Source organism: Rhinopithecus bieti, unplaced genomic scaffold (genome assembly GCF_001698545.2).
Source record: "Rhinopithecus bieti isolate Rb0 unplaced genomic scaffold, ASM169854v2 scaffold_13207, whole genome shotgun sequence".
Classification (NCBI taxonomy): Eukaryota; Metazoa; Chordata; class Mammalia; order Primates; family Cercopithecidae; genus Rhinopithecus; species Rhinopithecus bieti.
Window position 1 is genome coordinate 5,346,352 of NW_016807866.1, and position 24,398 is coordinate 5,370,749.

Genomic DNA, 24,398 nt, shown 5'->3' on the forward strand with positions numbered 1-24,398 from the left:
AGAAAGAGAGAGGGTATACTGACCCCTAAAGGACCAAGGCAGACTGTAGATATCTTTCAAGATGGAAAGGAAAGAAGAAAAAAAAAAAAAAAAAAAAAAAAGGCAATAGATAACTTAGCTCAAAATCATGTTGGGAGAGGGTTGACCTGTTCTTGGACCCACGGATCTTGAGAGAAAGAGTAAACAAGCCCAAATGTCCTCAGTAGGCACTTGAGGTAAGGAGCCAAGAGCTGACTTAGAACTAAGGAGAGGGAAGGAGGACCCAAAGGAATAATAAAGCAAGAAGGGGAGCACTTAAATACACCGCATGTCTTCAAATTCGCAGGCCCTGGGGATTCATAACTTGAAGAAAATGACCAAAAGTTATTTCTGAAGGCTAGAAAAATGTACAGAAAACACACGCTGCTTCAAAAGTGGGAGTGGAGAGAGTGCGAGAAAGGGATGACATGCTTCTGTGAATAAATATTCCCACTATAATTCCCTAACTGGCAAAGTATCTTGTGTGAATGATACTTTTTAAACCCATAGGTAGAAACCTAGCTGAGAAATAATCAGCGCAATTAGGCAGAGTACAAATGTGTCCGTATTTATGCAACTTTCTTGGTTTTTTATTTTTTTAAAAAAAAGCATTAAACTTCACATCACAGAAGAATGAAAGGAGTGTCATTTGTCTTAATTTTTTAATATTTTAATTTAACCTAATCAAGATTTTGGTACGAGTGGAATCAACTTCTAAGAAGGCAGATAGAATTAGAGTCTTGAGGTGCAACTAAAATCTAGATGCTTCCTCCTGACTTTCCCCCACCTCAGCCTCCTCATCCAACTGCCATTGGACCCCCTCCACCTTCCCAGACTGAACTCAGTACTTCCCCTTCCTTCACTCTATCTCCTCTTCCATTTTCATCTCTCCTTCTCCTCTCAACCCTCTTGCACTGTTTTCTAGATCTCAGTTAATGAAGTCGGCATCCATCCAACCTCCAATGCAAGAAATATTTTGAAAACCCCTGCTTGAAATAAATGTCACTTCCTTCACCTATAGAATAAAATCCAAACTCCCCCAGCATAATAGAGAAAAGTTCTTCACATATAAGTGCCCATCTACCTTTCAAACCTGTCTCCCCTCCTTACTCTCTGTTCCCAACACACCCAATTATCCTCCAAGCCCCCAAACCCAATCACATTCCCTTCATCTGGGGTGCCCTCCTGGTCTTTGCCCAGGGAAATGCTATCTACTCCAAGACTCAGCTGAAACACCAGCTCTCTGTGAAGCCCTCCCTAACTCCCCAGGCATAGTCTGCAGGTCTCTCTTTTATCCCTCTATCGCCTTGGGTTAATGTAATAGAGCTTCCCTGTTTCTGGTAATTGATCTGTTTTTAAGACTGTCTTCCCGAGTGGAAAGCAAGAAGATACTGCCTTCATCTTTGCATGTGAGCACTAAGCACCTTTGTCATCTTCCCTAAAGGAACACACTTCCTGCTATGTGTTTCTCCCTAGTGCTACCATATACTTGCATGTTTACTTGTTTATTACCTGTCTCCCTCCACTGGAATATAAACTACATGAAAGCAGGTATGTTTGTCTATTCTGCTCTCCCCTGTAGCACCAATGCCCTGAATAACTCCTGGCACATGATAGGCATTTAATACATATTTGAATGAACGTGAATCCAAAATGACTTAGAACAGTGTCTAGCACATTCAACATACAAGTACCTCCTACTTCCTAGAATTTTTCTCAGTATTCCTCTACTTCTCCCTCCATCTCCTCTGAATTCCTACCATGACTACATGAGGTTTCACAATACTTGGCATTTCATCCATTAATGTATTTTAATCTTGTCTTTCTAAGAAGATTATAAAAATCCCAAGGACAGGTGCCACGTCTTTTAAGAAAGTCAGTATTAAGTATAACTAGTGCCAGGCACTTCCATGCTTATTGGATCACTTAATTTTTTCCCTAAACATCCTGCAAAATTATTATATTATTCCAGTTTGACAAATAAACTAACAGAGGTGCAGATCTACCCAAGCTCACGTGGTCTTTAAGTAGCTATTCAAATCAGCTTTGACTCTAACTTTCATGTTCTTTCCAGTACCTCACACTGCATCTGTTAATTTAGCTCTGACACGGTGCGGAGGCTTATGCCTATAATCCCAGCACTCTGGGAGGTTGAGGCAGGTGGATCACCTGAGGCCAGGAGTTTGAGACCAGCCTGGTCAACATGGTGAAACCCTGTCTCTACTAAAATACAAAATTAGCTGGGCGTGGTGGTGCGTGCCTGTAATCCCAGCTACTCAGGAGGCTGAGGCAGGTGAATCGCTTGAACCCAGGAGGCAGAGGTTGCAGTGAGCCAAGGTCATGCCACTGCACTTTGGCCTGGACAATGCGAGTGAAACTCTGTCTCAAAAAAAAAAAGTTGTGTTAGTGATTGAATTGTGTCCCTGCAAAATTTATTTATTGAAGCCCTAACCCACAATATGACTGATAGGGCCTTTAAGGAGATAATGTTAACCTTTTAACCTTCAAGGTCACATGAAGTCATAGTCCAATAAGACTACTATCTTTGCAAGAAGAGAAAGAGACACCAGGAATGTGTGTGTACAGAGAAAAGGCAGCCACCTGAGAGCCACAGGAGAAACCAGCCCTGTCAACACCTTGATTTTGGACTTCTAACCTCCAGAATGGTGAAAAAATAAATGTCTGCCATTTAACCACCCAGTCTGTGATATTCTGTTAGGACAACCCTAGAAGACTAATGCAAGCCCATTGTTAAATTTTTCCAAAGCTACAGAAAAGCCAAAAGAAGAAAAACAATCACCCACAAACTCATCATCCAAAAGCAATCGCTCTTAACATATATTCTATGATCTGGTCGTCTTTAACTTCACATATTTTTAAATAATTGTAATTAGACTGGAAATACAAATTGGTTACACCAGTTTTTCGATTAATATTCTTAAGTTTGTGTACCATTTTTACATTAATATTATGATACAACAATTACTATTTATCCATAAGAAGAAACTTTTCCAACATATTTTTCAAAATGTTTTCCCTTGTGAAAAGAAGAAAAAAGTTTTCCCTTGTGAATTGTGTATTCTTTGCCTACTCATCTATTTCTTTGCACATTATACAAAGAATATTCTATTTTATCCCTTTTTTGGAATGATTTTCTACGCCTTTTCTCAATTATCTCACCCAGTAAGTACCTACCATTGTGCTGAATACAAAACGAGTGTGACCTAATGTTGATGATCAATCATTAAAAATCATTCACCCAACAAAGTGATCAAGGTTAACATCAGCAGTATGAAGTCATGTTGATATCACATGCACCTGCCATGATGCAATGAAAAGGGCACTTCATCTTATGGTCTTCTTCCCAGAAACCCAAAACTTTGGTCTAATCGTGAGAAAATATCAGACACATGCATATAGGGAACATTCTACAAAATGTCTAACCAGTTCTTTTCAGAAATGTCAAGGTCGTGAAAAACAACAAAAGACTGAGAAACTGTCACAGACTGGAGAAGACTAAGGGGGTGTAATGACTAAATGCAGCATCGAGTCCTGGATTAGATTCTGGAAAAGAAAAAAAGTCATTAGTAGGAAAACAAATCAGAATAAAGTCTATCGTCTAATTAACAGTATTGTATCAATGTTGAGTTCTTACTTTTTATAAATATGCCACTGTTATATAAGAGGTTAACATTAAGGAAAACAGGTGAAGAGCACACAAAAAGCTCTCTGTACTGCCTTTGCAACTCTTCCATAAATCTAAAATGATTTCGACATTAAAAGGTGGGTTTTGTTTTTAATAATTCACTCTGGATGCGTAACTAGTGGCATTTCACAGACAATCACACCTTTAGCCAACACAACCTTAACCCTTTCATCAACAACCTTAAATTACAAAATAGAAGAAGTATTTATCGAGTTCCCAATCAATTAGAAGATAGCTAAGACCCAGAAACTGAGATTACATACTGAGTGTGAGTTTGCTGAGCTGAAAAGGAGATTGACAAGAACAAAATTAGGTCATAAGACAGGTCAAAATCATGCTCTCTAAGCAGAAAAGGTGGACTACACAAACTAAAGACAAGTTCCCCCAAGGCGGCATGGTATGTTGGAAATATCCTGGTTCTGAAATGGAATCACACAACTGCCAATTTCCAGTTGATTAGTAACCTTAGGAAAGTAAATAATCTTCCAGAGTCTTGGTTTCTTCCAATTTAAAACTGAAGTGGTAAGGTTTACTTTATGAAACTCTGGAGTAGGGGGTCAATCAACTTTTTCTGTGAGTTAGACATATTAGATTAGGGCCCACCCATAGGACCTTGTTCTAACTTAATTACCTCTGCAAAGACCTTATCTCCAAACATGATCACATTCTGACATATTGCACATTAGGATGTCAACATGTAAATCTGGGGACAAGAGGAAGGAAAGAACAGAAGGAACACAATTCAATCTATAACTCTTTAGTTTTTCTAGCTTCTAAAGGCCACCTACATTCCTTGGTTCATGGCCCCTTCCTCCTTTTTTTTTTTTTTTTTTTTTTTTTTTTTGAGACGGAGTTTCACTCTTGTTGCCAAGGCTGGACTGTAATGGCATGTACTTGGCTCACTGCAACCTCCACCTCTCGGGTTCAAGCAATTCTCCTGCCTCAGCCTCCCGAGTAGCTGGGATTACAGGCATCCACCACCACACCTGGCTAATTTTTTTGTATTTTTAGTAGAGACCGGGTTTCACCACATTGGCCAGGTTGGTCTCAAACTCCGGACCTCAGGTGATCCACCCACCTTGGCCTCCCAAAGTGTTGGGATTATAGGTGTGAGCCACCACACCTGGCCTTTCCTCCATCTTTAAAGCCAGCAGCATTATGTCTCCAAATAGTATCTCTCTCTGACTTCTGCTTCCATCACCATGTCTTCTCTGACTCTACCTCCTACTTTTCTTAAAGGCCTCTAACTATTACATTATATAATCCCCCTTTCTAAAGATCCTTATTCACATATACAAAGTCCCTTTTGCTACATAAAGTACCATAGTCATGGTTCTAGGAATTAAGACAGGGACGTCTTTGAGGAGCCATTGCTCTGCCTCACACAGGCACGCAACAGGTTCATTGGCGAGCTGCAGCCATTGGCCCATACTTGTTCTGCATCTCTCCAAGAGGAAGCATGTGCCAGTTCCAGGCATCTTGCATCTGCTGAGCCCTTTTTTGTTTGTTTGTTTGTTTGTTTGTTTGTTTTGAGACGGAGTCTCACTCTTGTCAAACAGGCTGGAGTGCAGTGGCGCAATCTCGGCTCACTGGAACCTCCATCTCCCAGGTTCAAGCATTCCCCCTGCCTCAGCCTCCTGAGTAGGTGGGATTACAGGAACCCGCCACCACACCCGGCTAATTTTTGTACTTTTAGTAGATATGGGGTTCCGCCATGTTGGACAGGCTGGTCTCGAACGCTTGACCTCAGGTGATCCGCCCACCTCGGCCTCACAAAGTGCTGGGATTACAGGCATGAGCCACTATACTCGGCCAACTAAGCCCCTTCTTGAACCTCTGCTCTTACCTCAGTTCTTGTAACCAGAACATCATCTGGGAAAGTAGATGCAGCAAATAGAGAAAACAGGACATGTGAACATCACCTAGCCCAAGATTCTAGAAACCTGGAAGTATGGTCAGTCCTTTGACTCTCTAGTTGCCCAATCCTGCATGTATTCACAAGCCCATCAATTTCTCATGGCTTCTCATGGTACGTTTTCATAGGTTTCAATTGATTCCATAAACTGGGTGATTTGAGCATCTCAATTTGGTCTGTGAGACTTCCTCTTCCATGACAGCAAGGAGAGCCTTGGGGTACTGGAGGTGGGATATTGGAGGCTACCACGGCATCAACGTAATTTTCCACCTGCTACCAGCTTTCATACAGGAGTAGATTTTTGAGTCAACAGAGCATGGTGAAATTTGAGGGAGGAGGGTGCAATTCAGGACATGGGGCTTGGGCTCAGAGAGGACAAACTTGGATGAAACCCAGCAATGAGCAGCCCAGAGCCCAGTGGGGGCCTGAGCATCTGAGGCCTCAGGGGTTGGGGGGATGACAGAGCAGCAAGCAGTGACAGAGAGGAACTTGCTGGCCACCTTCTCCCTTCACTCCCCACGCAACCAGCCCTGCTTGCACGGTGCCCAAGGCTCAGGGCAGGCCAGATGCCAGGAGCATTGGGTAACCTGCTTTGAGGTGGTTAGACACACCGATGAACTTGGAATCATGTGGGAAAGCTGACAGGCAGGGCACGAACCAGTGGGCAGGAAAGGAACCTCAAACAGAACGCTTGGTTTCTCTTTTGTGCCGTTTCTGAGCTATCACTTCCATAATTTGTGAAATCCAAACCAGAAGAGGAACGTTAGAAGGCTTGTGTGTACACAGGTTGAGAAAACGTTCTGCCCTTTTCCCAAAACACCGAGAACAGAAGCATTCCAGATTTTTAGGAAGGAAATGCATATTTAAGTTCAAAACTCCATTTGGAAAACATTAAGAGGTTCCTTGGTATACCAAAATACTGATTTTTTGACTTTTAGAAATGAATTAATTGTTCTTTCAAAAAGACTTTAAAAGTTACATTAATATCCTTTCAATTCAATGTCAATCTTTTAAAAACTAAAAAAGAGAAAGGGCCTTCTCAATGGCATGGTCACAGAAACACTTTCAAACCACTACATTGTGGTTCTTTTATTAGAATGGGAATAAAATGTGTCTTTCCTGGTAAAAGAACATAGTTACAAGGGCCATGCCAAAAACACTGCCTTGAGATCCCCAATTGCAAATCAGGTAAACCTCACATGTGTCACCTGCATTAAACCCACCAGTGATTGGAGGAGAGTGTCACAGTGAGCAATGGATGTCTTTAGAAACACACAAGCGGCCTCTCACAGATCTCTCCAAGTGATAGAAGATGCTATAAACGTACAAGAGGGTATAAAAAAGCAGCCTTTGCTGACAGAAACCCTCAGGGTTAAGCTGTCAGAAAATAAATGATGCTGGTATAAGGCAAGGAGAACTTACTTGCAAAACAGAACAATCTGAGTTTTCTACCTCTGACATGGACTTATCTAAAAAGATGCTACATGAGAAATATTTTCAAGAATTCTGATAGCATCCTAATTTCAGACACCCTTGATCCAGCTGTGAGTTTATAACCAGAAGGGTGAAGAACTCTTCCTGAGAAATGTTGCACTTTACTTCTACGTCAAGAAGCCATTAGCCCTCCCTTTAATTCCAATTACAAAAATTCGTGGTAAGAAATGAATCAGAGATGTGAGAACAATGCAACTGTAACAGTGTTTATTTCAGCATCATTTCCGAAAGTAGAAAATTTGAAACAAAACCTAAGTGCCCATTGATAGGGAAATGATTAAATATTAATATTAAATGATTAAGTATGATTAAAACTACAGCATAGGCAAAAGGTGGAATAGTATGTTGCTGTCAAAACTCAGTTTTTGAAGAGTAATGATCTGGAATACAGTATGTTCATTACACAATACAACATTAAAAGGAGGATATAAAGTTAGGCATTCAACATGATTTCAGTTTAATCTCTAAAATGGTGAGAATTCTTGTTTCCATAATAATTTTTTGTATTTTCCAAATTTTCTACAATGGAAATGCATGACTTTTATAATCAGGGGGAAAATTATTATTCAAAGAAATGGATTTGTCCCAAAGAAAACCCCCTTTTTGGTGACAGTATAGTTACAATAGCCCAGCACATGGATAAAAGTGACTACAATAAAGGTTACCATGATCCCAACGTCTAAAACATCATCTCTCTGTGCCTCCTCAGCAAGGTATCCTCCTGCTAAAGGCAGTGTCTACACCTGTAGGTGGAATACTATTACAGACGCTCTAGAGAACCAGGCCAAGAGTGACTTTTCAGTCACATTGATGGCTCAAAGTTTGACCACAAAGCAGCCTTAGCAGAGTAGGTTCTGTCTATTCAACAACAGATGATCCTGCCTCCCAACTGTCACAGATAAGCCATTCAACAAATGCACCACCAGCCCAAACAACACTTGTAGGGTTATAGCACTCTGTGCGATGCGTATTCATGCGAACGGCTAAAGTTTGTGCCTGGCTAATTTTAAAATGTGCTGACTATAAAATTTTCCCAGTATTTCCAGGATAGGGAAGAGCACCTCTCTCATTAAAACAGCTCCTCTGTTCTCTTGTTTCTTCTTTCCACGACTTAACATTATCATCACCAGCTTTGCCTTAGGTGTACAACAGTCTAGAGGACTTGTAACTGATGCCCAGTGAAAGGGGAAAACTGAGCCGTTCAAACGCTTCACACACAGCCTGAGCAGCTGTGTCTGCATGCATTAACGAGCATGCATAGTAATGGAGATTTAGCACGGATACAGAGGGCCATCTAGTGACCAGCTAAGTAAAAAACACAGTGCAGCCTGCAAACTACATGGAGGTAGCCACGGCTCCTTCACCTAAAGTTGTGCTTTATTTGATAAATAAGTATTGAACATCTAATATGTCCAAGGCACTGCACTACATTTAGGGGCTATAAGGAACAAGACAAAAATCCTTCCGGGAGAGACAGGATTTTCCATAATTTAAATCTGATGGAAAAACATCTCATTAGAAAGTATTTTTTCTGTTGTCTCTATAAAAGACAAAATGAAATTTCACACTCACAACAGAAAATCCCTCAAAGGAAACCCAAATTATGTCCTTTCCTATTGTAAGAATCTTCTAAAAGCACTAGAAATAAAGTAATATTCTATGTCAGCAATTCCAAACTTGCAATACATGCAACAGGTTTTTTCTTTGATTTGTGTAACAATTTCCCATATTTCTTCCCCAACCCAAACGGCTGAGCATTATAGAAACAGTGCTCGTAACATGAATTAAAACAAACTTAGTTCTGATAATTTTAGAAATTAACTTTATCGTACTCCTTAAGTTCATCAGTCCCAACATTAGGCTCACAAACGAGCCAAAAGTAAATACAAAACTGGAAAATGCTGAATACAAGCCTCAAAACTACTATCAAAGACATGAAAGCGGGAACTTTTCTAACCTAACATCAAAAGGAATGTGTGTGTGTGTGTGTGTGTGTGTGTGTGTGTGTGTGTGTGTGTTTTAATCCTTTACTCCCTACCACCACTAAAAAATATTAATATGTGAAAGTTTTGGAATGTATTTTATTTGAATGTCATAATGTTTTGCCTATGTAAAATGGCACATTGCAAACTACACCATCATGCACATCTTTTCTGTTATAAAAGGAGGAAAACAATTAAATAGTGCTGTGCACAGAGCGCGTCAAGAAGTTTGTGCGCAATCCTAGAGAAGGCTGAGTGCCTTTCATCTGGGAAGAGCCAGTGACAGTCCAACTCACTAGATCATGTAAGACCCATAAAAGTAAAAGCAAATTCATCTCAGTTTATTTTATTTGGGGTTTTTGGTGAATAAGGAATACAGGATATTGCCATTGTCTTCAAAGTGAAGACTAAGAAACATTAAATTATTCAGTAAACGCAGTAAGTAAAAATAAGCTCCAGTTTTACATTATGTACATTTCAGAAAAAGACACGATGATGAGGGTGGTAATCAGGATAAAACAGAGACCATGAGACCAATGTGGTCACTTACCGCGAGCTACATGCCCCAAAGGCAGATTGGCTATCTTTGGGAAAATCTCAACCCTTTAGATTTAAAGGGTGAGTGAATACTTCCAGAATGTTTAAGTTAAATGTGTTTAGCTATGGCCATTGATGCCTTTTTGTCCTCCTTCATTTTCTTCCCAATCTTTAGGGTGGCTCCTTCGGCCCTCTCTAACCTGCCTTGGCCTCTCTCACTCCAGCAGCCCTGCAGCAAGCCTCACAGTCCCACGCTGGCCAGAGGAAGGCAAGGGGGCTCAGCCCATGAAACTTCATACCTGTCTCAGCTCAGCCTCTTTCTTTCTGGCATCTTCTATAGTCGTGGCTCTCAAATAGCTCACTTGTCACCATCTTCTTCTGACAGTCTCTTCCCGATGGCTTGAATACAAGTACCAGGCCAGGCTGAGCCCACAGACGGCACCAACCAGACAGGCCACTAAGAGGAGGCCAGAGTTAGACCTACTGGATCCATGCATGCTGCATACACATTGGTGTGCACACACACACACTGCATGAGCAAGCATAAACACACACACACTCCTACTTACTTACCTCCTCATTACACATTATACACCTGAATACGCACACACAGACACCCCTACTTACCTCCTCATTACACATCACACATCTGCACACACACACACATGCACACCACTGCTTACCTCATTACACATCACACATCTGCACACACACACACACACACCACTTACCTCTTCATTACACATCACATACTGGCGTGCACACACACACACACACACCACTACTTACCTCCTCGTTACACATCACACATCTGCACACACACACACACCACTACTTACCTCCTCATTACACATCACACATCTACACACACACACACACACAACCACTTACCTCTTCATTACACGTCACACATCTGCACAGACACACCCCTTCCCACATACTTCCTCATTACACATCATACACACACACACATCCCTACCTGTGTACCTCATTACACATCATACACCTACACACTCACACACACAGCCTTTGATAAGAATAATTTTATGAGATAAATGAACAACTGATGGCCATTGTCATTAAACCAAGCTTGTTTACCCCTGATTTCCATAGTGTCGGCTCCCCAAAAAGGAGGCTGGGTCAATGCTGCTGTGTCAGCAGAAAGAACAGTGTGCTTCCAAATGAAAAATACCCAGAGAAATCACAAAGAGAGTTATGGTGATTAATCAAATTGGAAGACTCGGAATTTACCTTCAAACAGGATTTCTCTAATGCCTCCATTCACAAGAGCATTAAGAACGTACACATCAGGACAGAACAGTGGTCCAGCAAGACCTCCATCCAGACAGCTCCAGCCTGTCCTCTTGTCACAGGCCCCAGCAAGGACCCCGTGCCACTCCTCCCCACCTCTCCTAGGTCTGCACCCGGTGCTCTGTCATCCTGGTAGACTGTAGGTGGGGGTGGCCATGACCCCATTGGCCAGGACAGTCCCACTTATGCCTATTGCCCTGGCAAAATTGTTATTAGCACTCTCTTTTTATTCTAAAAAGAGCTTTGGTCTGGATAATACATTACATGGCAATTTACCTGTTGGAATGTTTTCTCCACCAACACACCTTTCCTATCTGTTCAGTTGCAGTGTCAGTATAAACATGGGATGCTGATCCTTGCATAGCCCCGTGATTATACATTAGCCCTGTCCGTGGTTCCCAGAGGCCAATGTGGACACCTTGTAGACCATGTACTTGCTGTCCAAGGTAAATGGATCACACGTGCCTTCTGCCTTCTACCTTCCATCTTCAATCATGTTGAACTCGAATCTGCATCAGACACACAGGTGAGTGAATACTCAACGAGAGAGAAGAACTCTAATGTATTGAATCCTATTAATGGATCCACAATACAAATAATTATCTGTAAGGTTAAGGAAGATAGTCAGCTACTCAGTAGTAAGTAATCACTGAAACCTTTTAAAGAAGCTCAATTCAAAATTCAAATGGGGTGAAATCCACGAACATCTTGATTTACTTTTAATACTAGTAAATGTAGAGAAAGTGGCAGAGCATAGTTCACATGAATTATTAGAACCGACATTCAAGTGTAAATAAGCCTTTTATTTATAAATGTCATCTGTCCAAGTGTGTCATGAAGCTGTCACCTCATGGCAGACACTCAGCGAGTATTCGTTGGCTCATTTATTCACAGAACGAAGCCATTTCTCAGGCTCCATTTGCAGGCAGCATCGCAGGTGGTGATGAGGTCAGGTGGGGATCAGACATGCCTCTCTTCAAGCCTGGCTCTGCCTTCTTAGCTCTTGACTTTGAACAGTCCCTTCACCTCTCTGAGTTTGTTTCCTACCTTTGAGTAGAGATAATAGTAACCAATCCCTTAGCATCATTATAATACTGCATTTAAAGTCCTTATCACAGTCCCTGGCACTGAGAAAGCTTTCAATCTTTATTTTCACCTAAAAAATTCATATTGTGCTTATTATGTGCCAGGCCCTGTTCTAAGCACTCAGCATATATCAGTTCATTTCATCCTGTTAATGACCCCATGGTATAATTTTTTTTTTTTTTTTTTTTTTTTTTTGAGACAGAGTTTCATTCTGTTGCCCAGGCTGGAGTGCAGTGGCATAATCTCAGCTCACTGCAACCTCTGCCTCCTGGGTTCACACGATTCTCCTGCCTCAGCCTCCTGAGTAGCTGGGATTACAGGTGCATGCCACCACACTCAGATAATTTTTGTATTTTTAGTAGAGACAGGGTTTCACCATGTTGGCCAGGCTGGTCTCGAACTCCCAGCCTCAGGTGATCTACCTGCCTCAGCCTCCCAAAGTGCTAGGATTACAGGCGTAAGCCACTGTGCCCAGCTGACCCCATGATATAAATATAGATATTAGTATTGTTCCCATTTTACAGATGCAGAGCTGACACATACAGAGGGTAAGTCCCTCTTCAGAGTCCCACAGCTGGTTGCCACCCAGTTAACCTGGCTCCAGACTCTACTCATTTCATGCTGCACTAGGCTGCCACTATGGTTTGAACGTGTTCCCTCCAAAGTTTAGGTGTTGAAACTTAACGGCCAGTAAAATGGTATTTGGAGGTGGGGGCTTTAAGAGGTGATTAAGCCATAAGAACTCCTTTTTGATGAATGTGTTTAAAGGCCCCCGAGGCTTCACACAGCAGTGTTTCTAACATGCTCTTCTACCTTCCACCAAGCGAGGACACAATATTCCTCCCCAACAAACGGTGCAGCCCTCACCAGACAATCCAACCCACCAGCGCCTTGATCTTGGACTTCCCAGTCTCTAGAACTGTGAGGAAATAAATTGCTGTTCTTCATAAATTGCCCAGGCTCGGGCACTGTGTTTTAGCAGTACGACATGGACTAAGATAGCTGCTATTCCATTTCTCAATATTGCTGGAGCCCACATGGAGAATTGCTAGAGCTCATCGAGGCCAAAAGCCCAGGAGCTAAGTTAAAAGCTCACAGGTAGCATCCGCAGTAGCACACGGACTTGAGCAGCACAGTTACTGCTCCCATGATCCCCAGCACGGTGATCCATAGAGATAACCAGCAGCCAGATCATTCCATCTTAAACCCAGATGGACCCTGAATTATCTTCTATTACTTAAAAAAAAAAAGCTGCTTATCTTCATTTTCCCTTTTGCACTGATACAAACAGATGTGGAGAGAAGATGCATCCAACAGCACCATATCTCCAGATAAAGAAGCAATCCTGAATCATTCCTTCAAAGTGAAAGTGTTTCAAAGAACCTGCTGCTTAGTTCAACCTTTACTTCAGAGACACATTCAGTGGAAAATCATAACTTAGTGATAGCTTGAAGGACTTGCTGAACTCACTAGCGTAAGAGTAGGTGGGGTATGGGGGTCTGGTACGGGTTTGTGTCCCCTCAAAAAATACATGTTGGCATTCTAACTTCTAGTACTTAATTTGAAGTAGGATCTTTATGGAGTAATCAAGATAAAATGATGTCATTAGTGTGGGTTCTAATCCAATACTACTGGTGTCCTTACAAAATGGAAATTTGGACACAGAAACAGACACAAATAGAGGGAAGATAATTTGAAAAGACACAGAGGCCAGGTGCAGTGGCTCACACTCGTAATCCAGCACTTTGGGAGGCCAAGGCAGGAGGATTGCTTGAGCCTAGGAGTTCGAGACCAGCCTGGGCAACAGAGGGAGACCCCCATCTCTACAATATATTTAAAAAATCAGCTGGGTATGGTGGCGCGTGCCTGTGGCCCCAGCTACTCTGGAGACTGAGGCAGGAGGATCACCTAAGCCCATGAGGTCAAGGCTGCAGTGAGCCATGTTCATTCCAGTACACTCTAGCCTGGGTGACAGAACGAGACCCTGTCTCAAAAGAGAGAGAGAGAAAGAAAGAGAGAGAGATTGAGAGAGAGAGAAAGAGAGTGAGAGGCACAGAGAGAGAGACACAGAGAGAGAGAGAGAGAGGGAGAGACAGAGAGAGAGAGAAAGAAAGACAGTGGGAGACAGAGAGAGAGAGTGAGAGACAGAGAGCGAGAAAGAGAGTGAGAGACAGAGAGGGGGGAGAGATAAAGAGAGAGAGTGTGAGAGACAGAACGAGAAAGATAGAGAGAGACAAAGAGAGAGAAAGAGAGTGAGAGACAGAGAGAGAGAGAAAGAGAGAGAGAGGGAGAGAGAGAGAGAGATGACCATCTACAAGTCAAGTACAGAGGCCCAGAACAGTTCTCCTCACAGTCCTCAGAAGGAAACAACCCTGCAAAGAACTCATATGAGCTGGACAGTGGGCAGAGACTGGACAGTGGGCAGGGACTGGACAGTGGGCAGAGACTGGACAGTAGGCAGAGGCTGGACAGTAGGCAGAGACAGGGAGCTCAATGCCCCCAGGCAAGACCAGCAGAACCCCACCCTTGGCATCAGAGGGTCCACATGCTCTGAGCGGAGGCCTGATGTTGTTCATCAGCAGAGCAGCCACTGCAGACCCAGGGTGAGTGGCCTAAACTCCCAGCTTCCCACAGAGGAAGGGCCAAGCCACACAGCTCAGCAAACATCCATTTCCTTTCTCCTCCCTCCCACCTGACTTGCTGACTGAGGAGACCCTGAGAGACTCCCCACTCTCCCACTGGGGTCACCTGCCCATTAAAGCCAAGAAAAGTCCCATCCAGCTCAGCTCCCCTGGCCAGCCCTGCCCAGGCAAGAAAGCCCCTTGCTCTAGCACTCCTATTTCAAACCCCCGCCCTCTTGAGGTTTACAGTCATCACCACTGATGCCTATTTTATTAAAACCTGGGACAGGGGTGTGTTCCCCTCCACAGGTTCCCTTCCACCTAGATTAACCCTTTGCCTAATTGGCAGAGGTGTAGCAAATGAACACAGTTGAACCTGAGGGTGCTACCCTGCAAAAGCAGAAGTCCTTCCCTGTATATTCTTTTATTATTATCTTTAAAGACAGGGTCTCACTGTGTTGCCCAGGCTAGTCTTGAATTCCTAGCCTCAAGAGATGCTCCTGTCTCAGCCTCCCAAGTAGCTGGGATACAGGTGTGAGCCACCATGCCCCGTCTTCCCTGTATACTCTTCTCTCTGTCCTTGACCTCAAGTCTTCCCTAGCAAGTAACTATAGGCCTATATACCCCAGACCTCTGTGCGACTTCTGGTCACTTACCTATGAACACTCCATTCTGCCCCCTTAAATTTCACTCCTCTCTGTGCTCAGTGATTACCATTCTGGAGCTGGTGCCCTGGAAAGAAAGGATATAAATGAGTATCAGGGATGATTTGCACTCTGTAAAATATTACATTTATATTCAGCACCAGCTTGAATTAAACCCTCCAGATTTGTAGGAATTACCTTTCTTACTGAGGTTTAATTACTTCTATGATTTTGATCTACCAGGAGAAAAAAGAAAATGTACAAGACATAAATTTTAAAAGCAGAAAAGGGAGCACCAGACAGCTGACAATATTTTTCTTAATACAGAGCTTATAGATCCTAATTGCCTTCAAACAGCTATCACCCCGTGGATGAAATAGAGATATCTTTATTTTTTTTTTTTTTTTTTTTTTTTAGGCGGAGTCTCGCTCTGTCGCCTGGGACTGGAGTGCAGTGGGCCAGATCTCAGCTCACTGCAAGCTCTGCCTCCCGGGTTTACGCCATTCTCCTGCCTCAGTCCTTCCCTAGTAGCTGGGACTACAGGCGCCGCCACCCTCGCCCGGCTAGTTTTTGTATTTTTAGTAGAGACGGGGTTTCCACCGTGTTAGCCAGGGATGGGCCCGATCTCCTGACCTCGTGATCCGCCCGTCTCGGCCTCCCAAAGTGCTGGGATTACAGGCTTGAGCCACCGCGCCCGGCCTATTTTTAATAAACAACAAGAAAAGAATATTTTATGCCGTGTTCACATGGAGGCACCAAACATCTTGCCATGCCAAGGATCAAATAATTTTATTAATTGACCAATCAAAGCCTTAACCATTCCTACTGTAGTCCAAGAATATTCAGTAACATGGGGAAAATATTTGTACAACAATGTTAAGGGGTAAACGGTAGAATTCAGAATTAAATATTACATAATATATGTATAATCACACACAATGATTCTGTACAGGCACAAAAAATAATGAAATACTTTAAATAATGGTCATTATAGCTGAGTGATGAGTTCCAGGTGATTCCAGCATGTTTCTGTATTTTCCCAATTTATTAAAATAAGCTTACATTACTTTTTTAATCGGAGAAAAATGTTACATTATATCTTAACCATTTAACAATTATATATTTACTTTATAAGTATATGAATATCTAATTAATTTTACATACCAGGCTGCTAGCCCATTAGGTAAAATTTTATAACTAACCCCAAAAGTTATTACAAACTGTGTACTGGAACCCAGAGAAGCTCAAGATATATAACTGCAAACAAAAATTAAATAAAATATATGAGGTGTTATCACTTCAGCAAGGATAGTTTTTGGTAACTGATTCTGTTTTAGTGTGCCACTAGAAATATATCCTCTTCGTTTATGTCCTCTCTTGCTTTCTCTGAGCATATAAAATGACAGCTTATGCGGAAATCAAGTCGAGGTCAAATTACCAATATTCTGTAAGTGGCTGGAGGTCAGAATTACCTTCTAAAGAGCCCTGAGTCCCGGAGTGAGTTTCTATTTGTTCAGCATTCTACTTCCCAATCTCAGCTAACCAAAAAAAAAGGAGAAAGTGGGGGGGGGGGAATGGGTCCCAAGCTCAGGATTCAGCCTGTGTTTTCAAATAATCAAGAAACAGAAAGGCAGGCATATGCAGGCACAACCAGACAGAGTACAGGGTCGAAGTCCCTTGTATTTGTAAAGGCAAGTGTTTGATTAGTTCCATTCAGCTTGAATAATTCTAGTTGTGTGATATAAGAAAAAGAAAAAAAAATTGTACCCTGGCAAACAGCTAAAAAATCCTTAATGGGCTTTGAGGGCTCCCTATAGTCATTATATTTTTAATGTAACAGGCAGCCACCATGTGCCATGCCTACTGCTGGAAACGTAAGATGCCATGATGGGTGAATGTGGCCCTAGATCCTTGGAAGAGTGGGGCCACTTCTTTCCCAACTGTTGAATCTTTTTATGTCTATTTTTGGTTTTAATACATGTTATGGAAGCATAATTGTCCTTCCAAAAATACTTGGTAAGCAACATTGGTTTAATTGTGTATAAAATTTATTTTAGCTTTAACAAGGCATCTGGATCACAGATTCCTATAAAGATTGCAAAGTCAGGCCCCGAGTGATACAGTCCATGGGACACTGCCTTTCCCATCCCTATCCATTCCTCCTGCTCCTACTCCCAGCTGCCTTGTGTGAAAAGGTCAGTTGTACTGGTTTACCCAGGATAATGAAATGTCACTTTGAATGAGCTGCTATAATACTATTTTTACTGCTTTTGCATGTTCCTTTCTATTTTTATCTCATCTTTGAAAGATGCTTCACGACATCTTTGCAAGATGAATGGAAAAGGCAACGGGGCATGAGTTGAAATGCGGACTATGCTAAGGCTTTACAACTCAAGACCAAATTCCACATTGATACTTCCTATTCACTTCCATAGTCTGCTTGCTGCTTTCCCTGACTCCTCCACCCTATCCCACCCCAACCCATTCACATGGACTTCAAAAATTCAAGTCTGGCAGGGCATGGTAGTTTATACCAGTAATCCCAATGCTTTCAGAGGCCAAGTCAGGAGATTACTTGAGGTCAGGAGTTCCAGACCAGCCCAGGCAACACAGTAAGACCCTGTCTCTACAAAAAATATAAATAAATAAAAATTTTAAATTAACTGAGCATGGTGGTGGGTGCCTGCAGTCCCAGGTACTCGGGAGGCTGAGGCAAGAGGATTACTTGAGCCCAGGAGTTTGAGGTTATAATGAGCTACGACTGCACCACTGCACTCCAGCCTGGGCAACAGAGTGAGACCCTATCTCTAAAATAAGTGAATAAATGAATGGATTAATGAATTAATTAATTAATGGATTGATTTTAAAAACAGTCAAATCTGATAATGATATTACCCAGCCTAATCCTTTCCAGTGGTTCCATGTCACTTACCAAAGACAGTCAGAACTGCTTGTGCGTATTCCAGGCCTTTCTGGTCATCCTGCTGGCTCCTTCCCCACTCCTGCAGCCAATGTGACAGCCCCACACCTGTGCGCATGCATTCCCCAAACCCACTCCACCCTCATCCCACCTCATCACCAGAAGAGCAACTCCTATCTGCACAAGCATCCCATCTTCCATGAAACATGTTTCTCAGGAAAATGTTTAATTAGGAAAGAAATTCAAATCAGTATCTTCTTTGAAGAATACTGGAGGGATGGGCTTGGCCCTGGAGAGAAAGTTACACTCAACCTTAGAGAATCTTACCTCTGCTTTTTCTTTTATTCGGTACCCAGTAACTACTGATGAGGTGGACTCTGTACCACACATTGATTTCACTACTAAAGCCCCAGGAGACTAGACAAGTCCTGGAACCAATCCGGGCTGGCAAGATTTCATGGGAAAATGTGCATAGAAGTAAAACATGCAAACACGTATTTTGAGTCCTTGTGAAATACACTTCTGCAGAAGTATATCTTCCACTTTTATCACATCACTGTCCCCATGAACATCTGGGGAATAAGGTGGCCACTCGGAGAGTTAAGCTGCAAAACCCTCAGACAATACGTATAAATGGCAGGTTTAAGAGAAAGAATAGCTCCCAGTCCAGCAATCCTCCCTTGGGGATGGATTACCATGTCTAAAGATAAAATGTGCTCCTTGTAAACTAGAGTGGCCAGCCATGGAAGCTGCCCAGCCTGTGGGCAAATGTTGGCAGGCCCCACAGAAGCACAGTGCAGGGAAGGGGCTGGCCCAAGGACTCCAGTTGCCTGGCCCAGGGGCAGCTCTATCTAAACGAAAGAGTGTATTAATTTCCTAGAGCTGTCGTAACAAATTAGCACAAACTGAGTGGTTAAAAACAACAGAATTGTATGGTTTCACGGTTTTGGAGGCCAGAAATCTAAAATCCAATATCATCAGGGTTGGCTCCTTCTATAGGCTCTGAAGGTCAAGGCATTCCATGCCTCTTTCTAGCTTCTGGGGACTGTCCAGAATCCTCGACACTCCCTGGCTTGTAGCTTCATAACTCCAACCTCTGCCTCTGTCTTTACATGGCCTTCTTCTCTTCTAAGGGCATAGAATTTGTAAATTGTCATTGGATTTAGGGTTCACCTAATCCAGGATGATTTCATCTTAAAATCTTCAACATAATTACATCTGCAAAGACTCTTTTTCCAAATAGGGTCACATTTATAGGGTTCGGGTGGACACACCTTTTGAGTGGCTCACCATTCAACCCACTGCAGAAAGCATCCATTATTCTGATTGAGCCTTCACCACTGATACCCCCAGTTCTGAATCCAAGCTGATCACCCTTCTTTCTGATTGTGATTTCATTCCCCAGGTAGTGAGACCTGCCTGGCATTCTTGAGAATCCAGGCTCTCTGCAGTTATATTTCTTGTGAAAAATCAATGGATTGGAGATCTGGTTTTACACTTGAGTCTCATGAGAGAAGCGTGTGTCTGTGCTAGAGAGAGAGAGAAAAAAAATACCATCTCTTAATGTGTTGACCCAATCCTCTCTGAGCCTGCCAGCCTGGGGCCAAACCCAAGCCTGGCAAATTCTCCAAGGTAAGCCATCCTGAGAGGCCCCTGGAGACACTGCCTGTCTGCAAAAGACCCTCTGCTATGCGTGGCCAAGTGAGGACGAAGAATCAGAGCGAACTAGAGCTCCTCAATGAGCCAGTAGTCACCCCAGATCCTTCCACCCTATGTCTGTGCTGACCAGTGGGGTGCACAGTAGTGTGCCCTAAGGATGTGATCCCTTGGATTATTCTTTTGGAAGATGAAGAGTGGAGTCAGTCAAAAGGCAGAAGAAGAGATAAAAAAGAACCTTAAAGACCATTCTGACTCCTCATGAACTGTCTCAGATTGAGTGATGCCCACCGTTCAAACACAAGTGTGACCAACCTGTGGCCAGGTAGCTGCTGCCTGAGAAGTAAGGACCCTCTGCCCTGGAATTTCACGTGGAGCCTCTCCTCCCCAAATACACCTGCCATGTGTCATTGAAGCTGAAATCGTACTTTCCAAGCCTCTCTCAGCTACTGTCAAAAAAGCCAATAGAAATAGATCTACATTAAGACTTTTTAATCCATTTTGTGTTGCTAGTTTTGTAATTGCTGTTGGTGTTTTTGCATGATTTCCAAAAGATCTGGCTTCCTGGAGAAGCTGGCAGTTTTCCAGTGATTAAAACTATTCTCTGTGATAAGAAAATGATTGGCCGGGTATGGTGGCTCACACTTGTAATCCCAGAACTTTGGGAGGCCAAGGCAGATGGATCACTTGAGGTCAGGAGCCTGAGACCAGCCTGGCCAACATGGTGAAACCCCCGTCTCTACTAAAAAACACAAAAACTAGCCAGGTGAGGTGGCACGTGCCTGTAATCCCAGCTACTCAGGAAGCTGAGGCAGGAGAATCACTTGAACTCAGGAGGTAGAGGTTGCAGTGAGCCAAGATTATGCCACTGCACTCCAACTTGGGCAAAAGAACGAGACCCTGTCCAAAAAAAAAAAAAGGATTAGGAAGTAAGATTAAAGGTCACAATGACACTATATGTGTGTCCTCAGGCAGACATTTTAGCGGAGAAATAAAAGCTTTCAGGTGCTTTCATCTGTGAGCTTCCAACAAACCTGTGAGCCTCTGGCAGTTGTGGAAATTCTCAGATGAGATATGAACGCATTTCCAGACCCACGGACATTGAAACAGGGAAGAAGGAGCTAAAGTGAAAGGACGGAGGTAAGGGACGGTTTGTAGCACTAGAGCCAACAACTGGGAACCTCATAGCTCCAACTGAGTCATCCTGGCTCATGCTTCTGAAGTTAATTCAACTTAAAGAAATACTTTTTCTTTATGGATGAAGTGCATGGGTCTGTGCTGTGTGTCCTGCCCAGCTTCCCTTCATTTTCTGTGCCAAAATCAGCCGAAATGCTGTGTCTGCCCGTTACTTTTGGTCAATCAAGTAGAAATACAGGGGCCAGAAGCTCCAGGACATTCCTGTCCCATTTCCTCCCTGTCCCCTATGATACCAACATCAGCAGGAGATTGTCCAAAACTGGCAGTGGTTTCTGGAGGGAAGGAAATGGCTTCCTAGCGGGAAGGATCAGGGCAAGGGCCACTCATGCTTCTGCGTTTCATGTCAGACCTAACGCCTCTGTGCCACTGCCTGAAAGAAAAGAAAGATTCTGGAGGATGTAAGTGCTGGAATCATCACATGAACACCCTTAGGGACAATGTTCTAGAGGCCCACCCCTATGGCCCTTTGGATGGGTAATACCAATATCATTTCAGGAAACATCAATGAATAACTTAACATTTCCTGTAAAGAGAAAAAGGAAAGAATGACACGTTCAGCTGGCAAAAACCTTGGTGTTTAACATATGCCAACTCTTCCTTCTCTAAAGGCTTCAAAAGTCAAGGCCCATGTGAATACAAACATCACTGATTGAGATGACCATGGTTATTCAATATACTTCTGCCACAATGATACTTCTAAATGCTATCTAAGAGTTTTTCTGCAAGGAGTTTGGAATCGCCCATGTAAACCCACTGATATTTTTGTTACATTGCAAGGATTTTCCCCTAAAGTAAGGATCAGACAAGAGCCTTAAATGATAACTTTTAAAACCTGCCTGCCTTTTCTTAATGGAAGTTTTCCTTTTCAAAGGTGAAGGATGTTGTTCTTCATGAAAGCTTTGTTGCCACCAACAGAAATTCAAAGTAGAGAGCTAGAGGTGAATCAGGTAGGATTACCTACATTGCTGTTCTTGGAACGCAGCTCCACTTATGGGATAATTGTCAACTATTTTAATATTCTATTTTCCACGAAAACATAGTCCATGTTCAACAGAAGCCCAGTAAATTCCAAAGCGGACAATCAACAAAGCAGCCTCTGTCACCAGGCAAGATATGACTACATCTGGGTCAACAACATGAAGAAATACGTTATCACTGTGTAAATATGAACAGTTCCAGGAAACAGATCTTTGCATTCCTGCCTTTTGTTTCACTGAAACTGGGACATGGAGCTCATGCTTCCAGACAAACGTCAAGTCTACTTTGACCCTGGCTTTCCCCAAGTACACGAACACTCCAGGGAGACAGAGAGTTGCCTGGCTGAAACCAAAGAATCTTCTGGCCACCCCCAAACCTGCCCCTGGCAGTGGCCTATACAAAGTAAGTCTGAGAAATGTGATACATCTTAGGAATGCACCTGGAAAACAGCAATATTATATCCACCCAGGGAAAAGTCTTCCTGGGGATTAGAGTGGGCTCTGAAATCTGAGGCTTCTGAAGCTTTCATAATTGTTATCCCAATTAATGTAACTGCAGACACCATTCTTATATTCCCAGGTACAATAATGTCCCATGCCTTTGAAGCTCATCAAGCCATTTGCTTCAACACTTGAGGAGGCAAGCCCCAAGGTTAACAGCCCTCCACGTGAGCCTATTATCTGCTTGCTGTACAAACGCATTTTCTTTGCATTTCAGTCATGCCCTGACCTTGGAGAGGACGATGTAAAGGGGAACGCCTGATTAACTTTCCATTTATAAACCAATTATTTTACTATTGGCATCTTCATTCTGCAATCACTGACATAAAATCTTTTACAAAACAAAATGTAATAAACGAGAAATCGATTGGACTTTTTTAAAGTTTGCTTTGAAGTCAGCCATTAATAAGAAATGTACTTTAATAAGAGAGCTCTGTTTGTAGTTCTTCGACATCAGAGCCCAGCTGTGTGGCTGCTGGAAGAGATGAAGCCACATTCAGCCAAGGCTTAGGAACTCTTCCTTGTTCATCTTTAACTGCAAGGACAGAGGCATACTATTTTCTTTTATTATTATTATTATTATTATTTTGGTAGAGAGGGGTCTACCTAGGTTGCCCAGGCTGGTCTCAAACTCCTGGATTCAAGTGATTCTCCTGTCTTAGCCTCCCAAAGTACTGAGATTACAGGTGTGAGCCACCACACCCAGCCAGTACCAGAAGTACTGCTTTTCTACTTAAAAAAGAGGGAAAGAACGTTTTCATGTAGATCTTCGCATGCTAAAATCACACCAAAACCTCATGCAAGGTCAATGAAGAACAAAGTTATCTACTCTCACCACAGAATCTTTGCATTGACTATCACTGTCCCGGACACTCTTTCCTAGAGGTCAGCATGGATCCCTCCTTTATCTTCTTCAGTTCGTCATCAAGTGTCACCTTTTGGTGAGACCTTCCCTCACCTCCCTACTGACAATTATGAACCAGCAGCCCCGACCCCCGCATCCCTTCTCCACCCTGCTTTCCTCCATAGCACTCCCAGGCTTGACATTCCTTACATTGCGTCCACTTCTCCCTTTTGATTATTGCCTCCCCACCATGAGAATGTAAACTCCATGAGGACAGGAAGATCCCAGCAACACCTAGAACAGAAGCCAACATAGAGCCAGCACTCAATAAATATAATGAGACATATACATAAAGTATTTACAATGGAAAGTCAAAATACCACTGCCCGTCATGAACAAGTCATTCCCCTTCTCTCCACAAAGATAGACAGTGTGGCGAAGCCACTGCCCAGGTGAGCCAAGAACAAAGAAGAGAGAGAAAAACTGCTTCTGTTCTCCCACATCAGATAAAAAGCACCGTGCCTTCCATGTCACCTGGGAGCCCAGACTCAGGCAACTACCATGATCCCTGCCCACACCTCCACCTGCAACTCCAAAGGGAAGAGGGGTAATATTCCCTCTGGCTTCTAGCTTGCTTGTGGCTTGCTGGTGAGTCGTATCTAGGGCCAGCTCCATGGAAACTGCTGTAGTCATACCCACGGTCCCACACTCAGAAGAGTCCCAAGCTTGGTTTCATGCTCTGCTGTGGCCATCTGGAAATTCTTGCCAATTTTACCTTTGAACTTGGGACAGTGGAGCATGCACGTGAGCAGAAGAGATTCGTAAAACCAAAAGAAAAACTTTATATTTTAGTACCTTTAGCAGCACTTTTCTCTGCTTTTCAACAAGCAGATCCACATTTTCTTTTGTACTGAGCCCTAAAATTATGTAGTTGGTCCTGGATGCATTCATGTTCTTTGTGGAGGGAAAACTTTCTAAGGTGGAGAAAA

General features: G+C 42.8%; 1 long non-coding RNA gene across 1 annotated transcript in view; it reads right to left on the bottom strand.

Annotated features, from left to right (window-relative positions):
- Positions 1–23,150: 23,150 nt before the first annotated feature.
- The window catches only part of LOC108536873 (uncharacterized), a 31,187-nt gene continuing 29,939 nt past the window's right edge, over positions 23,151–24,398 (bottom strand). The window contains exon 4 of the long non-coding RNA XR_001887642.1: positions 23,151–23,297. This is a non-coding gene — a long non-coding RNA (uncharacterized LOC108536873). The remainder of the gene's footprint in view (positions 23,298–24,398) is intronic.